At 40.2% G+C, this 15115-nt stretch overlaps 2 protein-coding genes and 1 non-coding gene across 3 annotated transcripts in view; 2 read left to right on the plus strand and 1 right to left on the minus strand.

The window, feature by feature from the left end:
- The window catches only part of MED19 (mediator complex subunit 19), a 751866-nt gene that overhangs the window by 467039 nt on the left and 269712 nt on the right, over positions 1-15115 (plus strand). The window lies entirely within an intron of this gene.
- Positions 1-15115, plus strand: part of UBE2L6 (ubiquitin conjugating enzyme E2 L6) — a 622645-nt gene that overhangs the window by 174519 nt on the left and 433011 nt on the right. The gene's annotated exons all lie outside the window — the stretch shown is intronic.
- Positions 5556-5719, minus strand: LOC126936753 (U1 spliceosomal RNA). The gene has a single exon (XR_007719560.1). It is a non-coding gene; the product is annotated as a U1 spliceosomal RNA (small nuclear RNA).

Genomic DNA, 15115 nt, shown 5'->3' on the forward strand with positions numbered 1-15115 from the left:
AGGTCAGACTTCAAGTCCACTCCCTTTCCACTATTACTAACACTCAGCACTTACATGTTTACTGCAATTTCCAACTCAGTTTTAGTCCTGAAAGATATAAAATGGGCCAGGAATTTGCTTTAATTTTAGAATTAGAGGAGCCTGAATTGCCACTTACTCCAGGGTACAGATGACAATAAAGCTCTGTGGTTCAGGAAAACAGGAGGATGAGCTGCCTCCAGGCAGAAGGCTGCAGAGCAGGCATGCTTTTGAGGTGGTGGCATAGCATCAGAGAGTCCAGAGCAATGGTCTAGAGGCACAGGGGTGAGGGCTGGGTGGGATTCACGGATCTCAGTACTTGGAGAGGTCAAAGCAGGATATGAATTGTCAGATGATGTCACAGCAGCCCCATCTCATTGTGTGTGGGATTGGAGAACCAAGGAGTGTATGTCCCAGCTTCAGCCTCTGTTTTCTCACTTGGAGAAGTCACACAACGTCAGTCCTTGTCAGCTTACAGAAGACCTGATCTTCCCATTTATAACTGCATTTATTTACACCAACAAATACTGCCAGTGCATCTTCTGTGGAGAGGTACTAGATAAAGTAAAGGATATCGAGTTTGATTTTGTGACCTGATATTCATCAGAAAACAGTGGGAACTGGCCCCATTGCAACTGATGATAACATATCCTCAATACCCTTAAATCAGGGTGTGATTATTAATTTTATGTATCAGCTTGACTGGGCTATGTGGTGCCCAGATATTTGGTCAAATGTTATTCTGGGTATGTCTGTGGGTGTTTCAGAAGAAATTAACATTTAAGGCTGGGTGCAGTGAGTTACACCTGTAATCCCAGGAATTTGTGAGGCCTAGGCAGGCAGATCACTTGAGGTAAGCAGTTCAAGGCCAGCCTGGCCAACATGGTGAAACCCATGTCTACTAAAAATATAAAAAAAGTAGCCAGGCATGGTGACGCATGCTTGTGGTCCCAGCTACTCAGGAGGCTGAGGTGGGAGGGTCGCTTGAACCTAGGAGGTGGAGAATTGCAGTGAGCCAAGATGGCACCATTGCACTCTAGCCTGGGTGACAAAGGGAGACTCTGCCTCAAAAAAAAAAGAAAGAAAGAAAGAAAGAAAAAGAAATGAACATTTAAACCAGTAGACTGAGTAAAGCAGACTGTCTTCCATAATATGAATGGCCCTCATCCAACCAGTTGGAGGCCTGAATAAAATAAAAACTTGATCATCCCTCAAATAAGAGGTAATTTCTGCTGATGGATGGCCTTCAAGCTGACAAATGGATTTTTCCTGATTTCATACTCCAACTGAAACCTCGGCTCTTCCTGGCTCTCAAGCCTACTGGCCTTCAGACTGAAACTATCCTTTCCTGGGTCTCTAGCTTGCCCACTGCGGATCTTGGGGCTTGTCAGCCTCCATAATTGCATGAGCCAATTCTTTATAAGAAGTATTTTTCTACATATATATACATCTCATTGGTTCGGTTTCTCTGGAAAACCCTGACTAATACACAGGGTATATCTCAAAGTGGGACAAGAGGGCATCACAACCAACAAAGAAAAGAATCTTTCTTTATCAAGCACCGACTTTGAGCATTTTGCACACATTGTGCCATTTAATCTCACAATATCTCATTAAAGTAGTACTATGATTCTTTAGAAATAAAGAAGCTTAATCTTGGAGAGGTTAAATAACTTGCATATTCAAGGTCCTACAGCTAATAACTGGAAGAGGTAAGAATTGATCCAGATCTGTATGGTGGCTTATTCATTCTGCTATGGGGTGAATAATGGGGTTTCGTTACCCAAAGCCCAAACAAGGGACGCCCTGGCTCACAGGATCCTGAGACCTTGTCCCTAACAAGATGCAAACAGATCGTCCCATTCAAAATCCCACATTGCATTATGTGTTAGAAAAGAGCCTTGGGGTTCAAAAGTCTCTCACAGAAGTTCATGATAGACCAGAGAGAAAGCAGAGAGAAGGATTCCCAGGCTGAAACTTGGAAAGGGTATTATTTTTTAGCAATTTCTGCTAAGAAGTTCAAGTGAGATAACAGTTCATAGGTAATATACCTTGCCATCCCCTGAAGAGGTCATCCAAATTTTCCATTTTGAGACCAAGAGACAGAGAGAATACCAAAATTACACTTTTGTAACCCTAGAGACTTCTAGGAACCAAGACTTTAATTGTGCTTTTATATCTGATTTTGGAGGAAGAAAAAAGGAATCAGGAGGAACTTCATCAATAAAGTAGCAACCAGAATAACTCTTGAAGGAGGGTAGGCATCATGGTGTTGTTTTATTAAAAAGAAAAAAAATTTTAAACCAGAATAAACCTGGTTCCAAAACTCAGATACATCTCTTACTAACTGTTCAATGCAGAGACTTTAATTTATTGCATTCCAACATCTAGCACAGTGCCTGGCAGATAATAAATGCTCTTTAACTGTATGTAGAATAGGGGGGATCTGGCAAGATGGTCAAATAGGAACAGCTCCGGTCTGCAGCTCCCAGTGAGATCAATGCAGAAGGTGGGTGATTTCTGCATTTCCAACTGAGGTACTTGGTTCAACACACTGGGACTGGTTAGACAGTGGATGCAGCCCACAGAGGGTGAGCAGAAGCAGGGTGGAGCATCGTCTCACCCAGGAAGTGCAAGGGGCCAGGGACCTCCCTCCCCTAGCCAAGGGAAACTGTGAGGTACTGTGCTATCCGGCCCAGATACTACACTTATCTCACAGTTTTTGCAACCTACAGACCGGGAGATTCCCTCATGTGACTACACCACGAGGGCCCTGGGTTTCAAACACAAAACTGAGTGACTGTTTGGACAGACACCAAGCTAGCTGCAGGAGTTTTCTTTCATACTACAGTAGCACCTGGAACCCCAGCAAGACAGAACTGTTCACTCCCCTGGAAAGGAGGCTGAAGCCAGGGAGCCAAGTGGTCTCACTCAGCGAGTCGCATTCCCATGGAACCCAGCAAGCTAAGAACCACTGGCTTGAATTCTTGCTGCCAGCACAGCAGTCTGAAGTCAACCTGGGACAATTGAGCTTGGTGGAAGGAGGGGAATCCACCATTACTGAGGCTTGAGTAGGCCGTTTTCCCTTCACAGTATTAAGAAAGCTGGAGGGAAGTTCGGACTAGGTAGAACTCACTGCAGCATGACAAAATGGCTGTGGCCAGACTGCCTCCCTAGATTCCTCCTTAGTGGGAAGGGCATTTCTGAAGGAAAAGCAGCAGCCCCAATCAGAGTGTATAGATGAAACTCCCATCTCCCTGGGATAGAGCAGCTAGGGGAAGGAGCGGCTCTGGACGCAGCTTCAGCAGACTTAAACTTTCCTGCCTGCAGGCTCTGAAGAGAGCAGCGGATCTCCCAGCACAGTGCTTGAGCTCTGCTAAGGGACAAACTGCCTCCTTAAATGGGCCCCTGACCACTGTGCCTCCTGACTGGGAGACACCTCCCAGCAGGAATGGACAGACACGTCATACAGGAGAGTTCCAGCTGGCATCTGACAGGTGCCCCTCTGGGACAAAGCTTCCAAAGGAAGGAGCAGGCAGCAATCTTTGCTGTTCTGCAGCCTCCGCTGGTGATACCCAGGCAAACAGGGTCTGGAGTGGACTCCCAGCAAACTCCAGCAGACCTGCAGAAGAGGGCCCTGCCTGTTAGAAGAAAAACTAACAAACAGAAAGCAATAACATCAACATCAACAATAAAAACACACACACAAAAACCCCATCCAAAGGCCATCACGTCAAAGATCAAAGGTAGATAAATCCATGAAGATAAGCAAAAACCAGCACAAAAATGCTGAAAATTACAAAAACCAGAATGACTCTTCTCCTCCAAATGATCACAATGCCTCTCCAGCAAGGGCACAAAACTGGATGGAGAATGAGTTTGATGAATTGACAGGAGTAGGCTTCAGAAGGTGGGTAACAACAAACTCCTCTGAGCTAAAGGAGCACGTTCTAACCCAATGCAACGAAGCTGAGACCTTGATAAAAGGTTACAGAGGAATTACCAAGTAGAATAACCAGTTTGGAGAAGAACATAAATGACCTGAGGGAGATGAAAAATACAGCATGAGAACTTTGTGCAGCATACACAAGTATCAATAGCTCAATCGATAAAGCAGAAGAAAGGATATCAGAGATTAAGATCAATTTAAGAAAATAAGGCGTGACGACAAGTTTAGAGGAAAAAGAATGAAAAGGTACAAATAAAACCTCCAAGAAATATAGGACTATGTGAAAAGACCAAACCTACAATTGATTGATATACCTGAAATGACAGAGGAGTACTTCCCCAACCTAGCAAGACACGTCAACATTCAAATTCAGGAAATACAGGAACAACACTAAGATACTCCTCGAGAAGAGCAACCCCAAGGTACGTAATCGTCAGATTCACCAAGGTTGAAACAAAGCAAAAAATGTTAAAAGCAGCCGTAGAGAAAGGTCAGGTTACACACAAGGGAAGCCCATGAGACTAATAGCAGACCTCTCTGCAGAAACCCCACAAGTCAGAAGAGAGTGGGGGCCAATATTCAACATTCTTAAAGAAAAGAATTTTCAGCCCAGAATTTCATATCCAACTAACTAAGCTTCATAAGTGAGGAAGAAATAAAATTCTTTACAGACAAGCAAATGCTAAGGGATTTTGTCACCACCAGGCCTGCCTTACAAGAGCTCCTGAAGGAAGCACTAAATATGGAAAGAGAAAACTGGTACAGGCCATTGCAAAAACATACCAAAATAAAAAGACCAATGACACTATGAAGAAACTGCATCAACTAATGTGCAAAATAATCAGCTAGCATTATGATGACAGAATCTAATTTACACATAACAATATTAACCTTAAATGTAAATAGGATAAATGCCCCCAATTAAAAGAAACAGACAGGCAAATTGGATAAAGAGCCAAGACCCATTGGTGTGCTATATTTAGGAGACCCATCTCACATGCAAAGACACGCATAGACTCAAAATAAAGGGATAGAGGAATATTTACCAAGCAAATAGAAAGCAAAAAAGGCAGGAGTTGCAATCTTGCTCTCTGATAAAACAGACTTTAAACCAACAAAGATTTAAAAAGACAAAGAAGGGCATTACACAATGGTAAACAGGTGAATGCAATGAGAAGAGCTAACTATCCTAAATGTATATACACCCAATACAGGAGCACCAAGATTCATAAAGAAAGTTCTTAGAGACCCACAAAGAGACTTAGACTCCCATGTAATAGTAGTGGGAGATATTTACAACCACTATAAATACTAGACAGATCAATGAGACAGAAAATTAACAAGGATATTCAGGATTTGAACTCAGCTCTGGACCAAGCAGACCAAATAGACATCTACAGAACTCTCCACCCCAAATCAACAGAATATACATTCTTCTCAGCACCACATCGTACTTATTCTAAAATCGACCTCATAATTGAAAGTAAAATACTCCTCAGCAAACGCAAAAGAACGGAAATCATAACAAACAGTCTCTCAGACCACAGTGCAATAAAATTAGAACTCAGTATTTTTTTTTTTTCTTTCTCAGGGGAAAGCGCGAATGCAGTCCCCCACTACCACAAATTATGCAGTCGAGTTTCCCACATTTGGGGAAATCGCAGGAGTCAGCACATCCAGAGTGCAATGGATAAGCCTCACCCTGGGAAAACCACCTTCGTGATCATGGTATCTCCCCTGCCAGGTAAATATTAGAACTCAGTATTAAGAAACTCACTCAAAACCACACAACTACATGGAAACTGAACAACCCGCACCTGAATGTCTGCTGGATATATAAAGAAATTAAGGCAAAAATAAATAAGTTCTTTGAAACCAATGAAAACAAACAGACAACATACCAGAATCTCTGGAACACAGCTAATGCAGTGTTAAGAGGAAAATTTATAGCACTAAATGCCCACATAAGAAAGTGAGAAAGATCTAAAATCGACACCCTAACATCACAATTAAAAGAACTAGAGAAGTAAGAGCAAATAAATTCAAAAGCTAGCAGAAGACAAGAAATAATTAAGATCAGAGCAGAACTGAAGGAGATAGAGATACAAAAAACCCTTCCAAAAAAAACAATGAATCCAGGAGCCGGTTTTTAAAAAAAATTAACAAAATAGATAGACTGCTAGCCAGACTAATAAAGAAGAAAAGAGAGAAAATCAAATAAACACAATAAAAAATAATGGGGATGTCACCACTGATCCCACAGAAATACAAGCTACCATCAGAAAATACTGCAAACACCTCTATGCAAATAAACCAGAAAATCTAGAAGAAATGGATAAATTCCTGGACACATACACCCTCCAAGACAAAACCAGGAAGAAGTCAAATCTCTGAATAGATCCATAACAAGTTTTGAAATTTGGTGGTAATTAACAACCTACCAACCAAAAAAAGCCCGGGACCAGACAGATTCACAGCCAAATTCTACCAGAGGTACAAACAGGAGCTGGTTCCATTCCTTCTGAAACTATTCTAAACAATAGAAAAAGAGGGACTGCTCCCTAACTCATTTTATGAGGCCAACATTATCCTGATACCAAAACCTGGCAGAGACACAACAAAAAAAGAAAATTTCAGGCCTGAAAATTTCAGGCCTGAAGAACATCCATATGAAAATCCTCAATAAAATACGGGCAAACCAAATCCAGCAGTACATCAAAAAGCTTATGCAACATGGTCAAGTGGGCTTCATCCCTGGGATGCAAGACTGGCTCAACATACGCAAATCAAAAAATGTAAGCCATCACATAAACAGAACCAATGACAAAAAACACATGATTATCTCAATAGATGTAGCAAAGGCCTTTGACAAAATTCAACAGCCCTTCATGCTAAAAACTCTCAATAAACGAGGTACTGATGGAACATATCTCAAAATAATAAGAGTATTTATGACAAACCCATAGCCAATATCATACTGAATGGGCAAAACCTGGAAATTTTGCAAGCTACCCATCTGACAAAGGAAACTGGCACTAGACCAGGATGCCCTCTCTCACCACTCCTATTCAACATAGTATTGGAAGTTCTGGCCAGGGCAATCAGGCAAGAGAAAGAAATAAAGGGTATTCAAATAGGACGAGAGAAACTCAAATTGTCTCTGTTTGCAGATGACATGATTGCATATTTACAAAACCCCATTGTCTAAAACCCTTAAAATCTCCTTAAGCTGATAAGCAACTTCAGCAAAGTCTCAGGATACAAAATCAATGTGCAAAATCGCAAGCATTCCTATACACCAATAATAGACAAACAGAGAGCCAAATCATGAGCAAACTCCCATTCACAATTGCTACAAAAAGAATAAAATGCCTAGGAATCCAACTTACAAGGGACATGCAGGACCTTTTCAAGGAGAACTACAAACCACTGCTCAAGGAAATAAGAGAGGACACAAACAAATGGAAAAACATTCCATGAACATGGATAGGAAGAATCAGTATTGTGAAAATGGCCATACTGCTCAAAGTAACTTGTGGAGTCAATGCTATTTCCATCAAGTTACCTTTGACTTTCTTCACAGAATTAGAAAAAAACTACTTTAAATATCATATGGAACCAAGAAAGAGCCCATATAGCCAAAACAATAGTAAGTAAAAAGAACAAAGCTGGAGGCATTATGCTACCTGACTTCAAATTATACTATAAAGCTGCAGTAACCAAAACAGCATGATACTGGTACCAAAACAGATATATAGACCTATGAAACAGAACAGAGGTCTCAGAAATCACACCACACATCTACAACCATCTGATCTTCAACAAACCTGACAAAAACAAGTACTGGGGAAAGGATTCCCTATTTAATAAATGGTGCTGGGAAAACTGGCTAGCAATATGCAGAAAACTGAAACTGGACCCATTCCTTACACCTTATTAAAAAATTAAGATAGATTAAAGATTTAAACATAAAATCTAAAATCATAAAAACCCTGAAGAAAACCTAGGTAATACCATTCAGGACAAAAGCATGGGCAAAGACTTTATGACTAAAACACCAAAAGCAATGCAACAAAAGACAAAATTGACAAATGGGATCCAATTAAACTAAAGAGCTTCTGTAAAACAAAAGAAACTATCATCAGAATGAACAAGCAACCTACAGAATGGGAGAACATTTTTGCCAGCTACCCATCTGACAAAGGCTTGATATCCAGAATCTACAAGGAATTTAAACAAATTTACAAGAAAAAAAACAAACAACCCTATCAAAAAAAATGGGCAAAGGATATGAACAGACAATTCTCAAAAGAAGACATTTATGTGGCCAACAAACATATTTTAAAAAGCTCATCATCACTGGTCGTTAGAGAAATGCAAATCAAAATCACAATGAGATACCATCTCACGCCAGTTAGAATGGCGATCATCAAAAAGTCAGGAAATAACAGATGCTGGAGAAGATGTGGAGAAATAGGAATGCTTCTACACTGTTGGTGGGAGTGTAAATTAGTTCAACCATTGTGGAAGACAATGTGGCTATTCCTCAAGGATCTAGAACCAGAAACATCATTTGACTCAGCAATCCCATCATTGAATATACACCCAAAGGATTATAAATCATTCTACTGTAAAGACATATGCACACATATGTTTATTGCAGCACTATTCACAATAGCAAAGACTTGGAACCAACCCAGATGCCCATCAATGATACACTGGATAAAGAAAATGTGGTACATATATACCACGGAGTACTCTGCAGCCATAAAAAAGAATGAATTCACATCCTTTGCAGGAACATGGATGAAGCTGGAAACCATCATTCTCAGCAAACTAACACAGGAACAGAAAACCAAACACCACATATTCTCACTCATAAGTGGGAGTTGAACAATAAGAACACATAGACACAGGAAGGAGAACATTACACACGGGGCCTGTTGGGGGGTTGAGGGGGAAGGAGAGAGAGAGCATTAGGACAAATACTTAATGCATACAGGGTTTAAAACATAGATGACAGGTTGATGAGTGCAGCAAACCACCATGGCACATGCATACCTATGTAACAAACTTGCACGTTCTGCACATGTATCCCAGAACTTAAAGCATGATTTTGTTAAAAAAGTATGTAGAATAAATGTCAACAAGTAAACCATTACTGTATCCTCTCTGCATGTTATTTTGAACATATTACTATATCCTCTCTGCACTTCATTCTTATTTGCAAAAGAGACTTAATAGTACTTCTTTTTGGCATTGTCATGAGGAGTTTCTGGGATTATGTCTGTACAGTGATCAGCAGATAGCAGGAACTCCTCAAAGTACTCTAACGCCCCTTCAGAGTTGCTGCTCTCCAACAGTAATCAATAGGAATATTACTAACCCTACTATATACTGAGCACCTAGGAATCAGAGGAGATGGGGCATGAAATATCAAGAGGAGAGGATACAGGTTGAACCTCAGAGACTGGAGAGCATTAGGTGTTAATTGCAGCAGGAACTTTTCACTGGGTCATAGCGGAGGAAGTCAAGAGAGGGCAGCCAAGAGCTATGGGGCTAGAAGGAACCATGGGAAGATGAGCCTTTATCTCCGACAAAGTCTTTCCTCCGGCAATGCAGAATGAGCCCTGAAGACAAGCCAGAAATCAGGACCTCAAATTGGCATCCCAGGTATCTCCCTCATTTTCTATGTGACCTTGGATAAAGTACATAACCTCTGTGGTGTATGCTTTCCAGTCTCCACAATGATGATAATTACACCTAGGGCTTGAGGATGTTGTAAAGATATATATTTTTTTTCTTTTTTTTTTTCTGTTTTTTGAGAAGGGGTCTCACTCTGTCTCACCCAGGCTGGAGTGCAGTGGTACAATCTCTGCTCACTGCAGCCTCCGCCTCCCAGGTTCAAGCAATTCTCCTGTCTCAGCCTCCCAAGTAGCTGGGATTACAGGCACATGCCACAACACCCGGCTAATTTTGTATTTTTAGTAGAGACGGGGTTTCACCATTTTGGCTGGGCTGGTCTCAAACTCCTGATCTCAGGTGATCCACCTGCCTCAGCCTCCCAAAGTGCTGGGATTACAGGTGTGAGCCACCATGCCCAGCAGATTTTTTAAACTGGAAGAGGTGCTTAGTTCTACAGTATTTTTTCCCCAGGACAAAAACAGAGACTGCACATACCCTAACTTAGAAGCAGGAGATAAGCAACACATCATTTACCCATGTAACAAACCTTCACATGTTCCCCCAAACCTAAAATAAAAGTCAGAAGGAAAAAAATAAAAATAAAACATAAAGGCATTCTTTATGTAAATATATATGTCAACTTGATAAAATACATATTCATTACTTTATAGATTCATACTTACTAAATATAAAAGAAATGTCTTCTTTTTTAAAAGTTTTCATCCAGTCTATGGTATTTTTGTTTTAAGGTAATTAATTTTATCAGAGTTTTCCTTCACGGCTTGTATATTTTATATCTTACACAAGAAATGAATTTGGTGTATGGTTAAAAAAAAAAAGAAGAAGAAGAAGAAGCAGCAGGAGATAAGAAGAGAGTTGACTTTGGGATTGTAGAAATGAGATTTTTTTAAATAATAAAGTATACATTTTAACAAAAATATAGGAATTCCATGACAGCATATATACTCTCTTTGATTCTCAGATACATAACTAAGGCAAAGATTATGCTTTTCGTTCACCAAATCCCATTTATTTTCTCCCTGCGGGGCACAGTGAAGGCTGGTTCTGGACAATAAAATGCTTCCAGGCTGAAGCAGTGAAAAGCCCCTGTGTGAACCTCCAGATTCTCTCCTCCTCTGCCATGAAACCAGAAGCATCAGTTAGCTGAGTCCTTCTTCCAGCCTGCTCTAGATACCCAATATGAGTGAGAAATAAAATGTTACATAAAGAGATATTTGAGGTTTGTATGTTATTGCAGAATAGCTGAAGCTATCCTAATACAGTAACAGAGGGAAAAAAAAGTTTAAAAGAGAAACTTTTTTCGAAAAAGTTTTAATACTTTTTTAAAGTTGGTGATAATATTAATCTATTCATAATAAGATAGAACTTGAGGCTGAAACAGGCATTGAATTTTACAATATCATTTTATATTGATTAAAGGTAATTCCATCAAGAAAGTATATCATGAGATCTTATGAATTTAAGCATGTGACTTCAAAATTTTATAAGAAAATCTTCTAAAAAGGTAGGAAAAAATGACATGCATAGAAGAGTCATATGAGAAGCCAATGAAGTGGTTTGAGCAGAGAGGTGACATGGTCTGACTTAGATTTCAAAAGGATTGTTCTAACTATTGAATTTTTGTTTTAACAGAGTGCAAACAGGTAAAGGCAGACACAGGAAGACTAGTTAGGAGGTTTTTGCAATAATCCAGGTGGGAACTCACAGTTGCTGGGACTAGAGAAGCAGCAGGACAGGTGATGAGAAGCGGTCATGTTCTAGGTACATTTGGAAAGTATAGGCAACAGGAGTTTTTGACTGGTGGGATGTGAGGTTCAAGGGAAAGAAGAGACATGAAGACAACACCAAGGTTTAGACTGAGCCGCTAGAAGGATGGAATAGCCCCTAGCTCATGTGGGAAAAGTCTTGGGAAGAGCAGGTTTGCTGGGAGAAGATCAGGAGTTTGGTTTGGGATCCAATAAAAATTTCCTTTTAGACACATCCAAGTAGAAAGACCAAGTGTGAAATTGGATCCGTGAGTCTGAAGTTCAAAGGAGAGATCTGGACTGATACCAATTTGGAACTCATCAACTTATAGATCATATTTAAAGTAATGAGACTGCAAGAGAACGAGCCGGGAATGAGTGTAGGTAGGGAAGAGAAGCTGTCCAAGAACATTCCCTGAGCACTTCTACATTAAGAGGCTAGGGAAATTAGGAGCAACCCACAAAAGAGAGCGAAGGAGCAGCCAACAGCAAGAAAACCAGGAGAATGAGCTCAGTCAGTGCTAAGCAAAGAAAGTGTCTCGGGGAATTCCATATCGCCAACTGCATCAAATGCTGCCAATTCCTTAAGTAAAAGAAAAACTGAATTCACCATTAAATTTAGTAACAGAGAGTCCATTGAAGATGTTAAAAAGAGCTGTTTTTAGTGCAGTCATGGGAATGAAAGCTTGTTGGAGTGAATTCAAAAAGAAAGGGGGAAAAGAATTAGAGACAATGGGTGTGAACAACTATTTAGAGAAATATGACTGTAAAGCGATGCAGAAAAATAAAGCAATAGCTAAAGGAGAAAGTGGGATAAAAAGTAAATTTTTTTCAGCTAGGAGAAATAACCTAATGTTTGTGTGCTATTTGCATGTTTATCCTTAAATGTGTAGTGAGAGACTCTTGGTTCCCAGACCTTCTATTCCAGCAGAGAGTGAAAGAACGTGATAAGCTTATGACTGCTTCAAAGAAGACACCACGTTCCGCATGACTAGGCCCCAATGGTGCAGCTGTCTCCAAACCCTCACTGTTAGTACTGCACCAAGAGGCCAACAGATTACAGATGAGATGGTATATAAGATCATCCCCTCATTACCATACTGCTATAATTTAACTGGTTTTTTTAATTATCAAAAGACTTCATTATGCAGTTTAAAGAGTTGAACAGAACCACGAGACTTGTAACAAGAAAAATCTTCCCTGGCCCACTACTCCCTCTACCCAGACCTCACACCCCAAAGCAATCACTTTCAAATGTGTCGTGTGTTTCTTCTGTTGTTTACTGTCATATTTCTAGATCACATGCTTTCAGAATATTTTTTCATTTTGTTTTTCACTTCAAGATTTTAACTTTTTACTTCCTAAAATAGAAAACAGAGATTTAGCTCTTTTAACCCATCTATCACCTCTATATCCCTTTTCTATCATTCTCTCAGTAAAATTATATCAAGATTTGTTAAGTTACTATTCAAAGTTTGTATTATTGGCTATAAAAATGTAATTCACAGCTTTGTCATTTGGTATGTTATGATCACATATCCTTTCTTGTATGACTTTTTGTTTTTCCCGAATAAATAATTGCCTTAGTTTTTCATTTGTTTAGTTTTCTATGTACCTATAATTAACACTTTCTCAAACTATCCCCAGACTCTACCCAAACAGAACTAAAAACTCATCTCCATACAAGTATATCAGTTAATCCATTAGTTCAATGTATTTCTCAGAGGCACACGTCCTGGGGCCCTGCCCACTCTCTGGACTGGACACTCTCTCAGCTTGATGAGTGGCTCCCTTCCTGAAACTACTCTCAGCATGGGAATTCCTTTCCTGTCTCCCATGCTCTGTTTGTTGGATCAAAGATCTTCCTCTTTCTTGGCTTATTCACTAATTTTGCCACTTTCTCTGTAGTGCCTTAAGACAGGATGCCTGAGAAGTTCACTTCTATGACCTGGCATATCTGACCCTTTCTTTATTTCACCATCACATTAACTTAATTGCTTGGCTATGTACAGAATTCAAAAGTTGTGACCAACTTCTCTCTGTTTTTGAGGTTATCATCTCATTGTCTCTGGTTTCCCGTGCTGTCGTTGACAAGTCCAACATCATTCTGATGCTCATCTTTTGTTTGTGGTCTCCTTTTACTCTCTGGAAGCTTTACAGGATCTTCTTATTATCCCTTGGAATCTGAAATTTCACAATCATGTGCTTTGAGACAATTCTGTTGTCATTTATTTACCCAGATATCCAGTGAATGCCTGAATTCTGTCCAAATTTTCTGTCCTTCCTTTCTGGAATTCCCATTAGATTGATGTTAAGATTCTGTGCTGTATCTAATTTTCTTATGTTTCCATTATTATCTTTCATCATTTTATTCTGTATCTTGAGGATATTTTCTCAATTTTATTTTGCACATCTCCTATTGAATTCTTTAAAATGTGTTATTATACTATTAATGTTCCAAAGTATTTTCTGCTTTTTAATGCTTTTTTATAGTACTCTGTTTTCTACTATGGATACAGTTTTTATTCATTCAGTCAACAATATTTGGTGTGTTTGTTGCAGGATTTTTTGTTTTTGAGACAGGGTCTCACTCTGTCACCCCAGCTGGAGTACAGTGGCGTGATCACAGGTCACTACAGCCTCGACCTCCTGGGCTCAAGTGACCCTCCCACCAAGTAGCTGGGACCACAAGCACAGAACACCATGCCCATCTAATTTTTTTATTTTTTGTAGGGACAGGGTCTTACTGTTGTGCCCACGCTGGTCTAGAACTCCTGGGCTCAAACAATCCTCCCACATCAGCCTCCCAAAGTGCAGGGAATACGGGTGTGGATCCCCATGCCAGGCTGATCAACAATGTTTGTTGGGACTCCCCTTGTGCCAGTCATGAGTACTGGTGAGAGAAAAATGAACAAGACACACTCCCTGGCCTCGTAGAGCTTACATTCTACTGAGGGTGGCAAAGAGTAAACAAAAAACTAATAGGTGTACTATATAATGTTAGAAAGTGATAGTGCTAACAAAAGAAATTAGCAAGAAATGGAAATAGAAAATGATTGGGAGCAGCTACTCTGTTTTCTCCAAGTTGCTCCAAAGTCTGTTGATTGACTTTGACCTTATCTTTCATCCTAGTGGCTTTCTCCAAGAAAGCTTGGCTGTCCTCTCATATTTAAGATTGAGGCACAGTTCTGTATGGGCAGGACTTTCTGGTTCTTAGGCATCAACAAAGAACAAGTGAGAGGGGCACTGGCCTTTGGTGGTGAGTAAACTGTGCAGCTCTCTTCTGGTTGGTGGTCTCCCCAGAGAGGACTTCTCCACACTTCTGCCTGGCAGCTATGAGCCCATCTGCCAGCATTCTTGGAGCCAAAGGTGGGTAAGCAAGCTAGAAAACCCTCTTTTTAGGTTTCCATTAGTCCCCATGTTCAATCTGGCACCTGACAACTGTCCTCAACTGTGCCTGGTACATAAAAATCCAAAAGCTCTGTGGTTCAACATCTCCAGAGAGACACTTGCCTCCAAAAATCTTTTGCTGTAGCAGGGTAAGGAATCTGGGATACAATCACTCTTTATTCAGACTTTCAAGTGTCTTCCTGTTTTTAGCCCCAGCCTACCCCTGCCTCTAGAATAGCTTATGTCTCCAGCTCCTGAGTCTTTGGGGAGTTCTGCAGTGAGACTCAACTAATGTCTTGCTAGCTCC

Source organism: Macaca thibetana, chromosome 14, assembly GCF_024542745.1.
Source record: "Macaca thibetana thibetana isolate TM-01 chromosome 14, ASM2454274v1, whole genome shotgun sequence".
Taxonomy (NCBI): Eukaryota; Metazoa; Chordata; class Mammalia; order Primates; family Cercopithecidae; genus Macaca; species Macaca thibetana.